The sequence below is a fragment of the Otolemur garnettii genome, unplaced genomic scaffold, assembly GCF_000181295.1.
Source record: "Otolemur garnettii isolate 467f Iridium unplaced genomic scaffold, OtoGar3 scaffold00009, whole genome shotgun sequence".
In the NCBI taxonomy this organism is placed as follows: domain Eukaryota; kingdom Metazoa; phylum Chordata; class Mammalia; order Primates; family Galagidae; genus Otolemur; species Otolemur garnettii.
In genome coordinates, this window is record NW_003852404.1 from 28,544,431 (window position 1) to 28,546,433 (window position 2,003).

Sequence of the window (2,003 nt, forward strand, 5' to 3'; positions counted from 1 at the left end):
TGTGGGGGCCCTGCCGGCCACAGCACGCTCCCCACATATGACGATGTCACTGCACTGTGCCCCAGGTGATAAAGTGATATGATAGCTTTTCATGCAGGTGTGTGAAAATATTAATCATTGTGCAATTATAAGAAAGACAAATTAGAAACTAAATAATGGATCTCACCAAAGACTGTTAAGGAAATTATATTATATCTGTATGTGGCCTTTGGGAAAGAAATTTTGGAAGGATTTTTAATAGCATTGGCAACAGTTTACTATGCAAAATTATCTGAAATATACTGGACGCACATATTTATAATCAATATATTCAATTTTGGCACTATTCATCAGGCACTATTCTAGTAGAAGATGAAAATATAGTGGTGACTAAGACAAATGAAATTCCCATCCTTATGGAATCATCTACCTATCAACCTACCTACCTACTTACCTACTTATCTATCGAGAAGTAAGTCAGCTCTTACTGTGTAACAAAGAACCCCAAACTCAGTGCCATACTATGTGCCCATACTATGTCCCCAAACTATGTGCCATCAGAGTCTTACTTTTAAATCCAGGAGGCATATAGAGAAATCTGTAGTCGAAGTAAATTAATTAAAATGTCAAAAGTCACTAAGTTCCCTTCCCTCATTGCCCAGGAAGGGTCCACAGGGAAATGTTCTGGATTCCTGTTGTAACTTAAAGGGAAACTTTCACAGTGTCTGGAGCCCCTGATGGCCTGAAAATGAAGGAAGAATATGTCCTTAAATTTCTTGCAGCAGGAACCCACTTAGGTAGCACCAACCTTAACTTCCAAATGGATCAGTACAACTACAAAAGGAGAGGTGATGACGTCTACATTGTAAATCTGCAGAGGAGGACCTGGGAGAAGCTTCTGTTGACAGCTTATGCCATTGTTGCCACTGAAACCCTATTGATGAGAGTGTCACATCCTCCAGGAATACCGGCCAGTGAGCTGTCCTGGAGTTTGCTGCTGCCACTGGAGCCACTCCTATCACTGGCCACTTTCCCTCCTGGAACCTTCACTAACCAGCTCCAGGCAGCCTTCCAGGAGCCGTGTCTTCTGATGGTTCCTGATCCCAGGGCTGACCACCAGCCTCCCACAAAGTCGCTTTATGTTAACCTGCCCACCATTGCTCTATGTCACATAGATTCTCCTCTGTATTACGTGGACATCACCATCCCATTCAGTAGGTGGATGCTGGCCCAGGAAGTTCTCCACATGCATGGGACATGTCCTGTGAACACCTGTGGGAGGTCATGCCTGATCTTTACTTCTACAAAGACCCTGAAGAGACTGAAAAGGAAGAGCAGGCTGCCACTGAGAAAGCTGTGACGAAGGAAGAATTTCAGGGTGTATGGGCTGCTCCAACCTCTGAGTTTACTGCTGCTCAGCCCGAGGTTGCAGACTGGTCAGAAGGCTGCAGGCGCCCTCTGTGCCTAGTCAGCAGTTCCTTACTGGAGACTGGAGAGCCCAGCCTGCCATGGAAGCCTGGTCTGCAGCTCCCACTGCTCAGGCCACTGAATGCATAGGCAAAACCACTAAGTGGTCTTCAACTGTTTTTCCACAAGCTCTTAAACAAGATAGAAATAAGCTTGGCCAAAAATAAACATCCGTTTTTAAAAATTGTGTCCACTTATTTCGGTTTATTTTTTATTCCAGATCAAAGTACCTGGGAGTGCTTTACATGTCTTGACTTCTAAAACACACTGTAGGTAAAGTATATTGCTTCAAAAAAAGTCACAAAGCTAATCTGTAACAAAGAAAGGATTTTATAACCATAGGCTATAGTTTTCAAAGATGTTCAAAGATAAATGAAAACATTATTTAATCTAGATAGCACCTATGTGGGTAGAGTTAACACTAATGCCATCGTATTTCTAGTGGGCAGCGATAGATCCAGCCACAGAAGACAGTAGAAATTTAGAGCACTCTGGAAGTCTGCAGGAGGAAGAAGGTAGCTGAAGGTCTGAAGTAAGCAGAAGAGACTTGTTCCTTC

The 2,003-nt window shown here is 43.3% G+C and overlaps 1 pseudogene; it reads left to right on the plus strand.

The window, feature by feature from the left end:
- The first annotated feature begins 727 nt into the window (after positions 1-727).
- On the plus strand, positions 728-1,613 carry LOC100943299 (annotated as a pseudogene).
- The last annotated feature ends 390 nt before the right edge of the window (positions 1,614-2,003 follow it).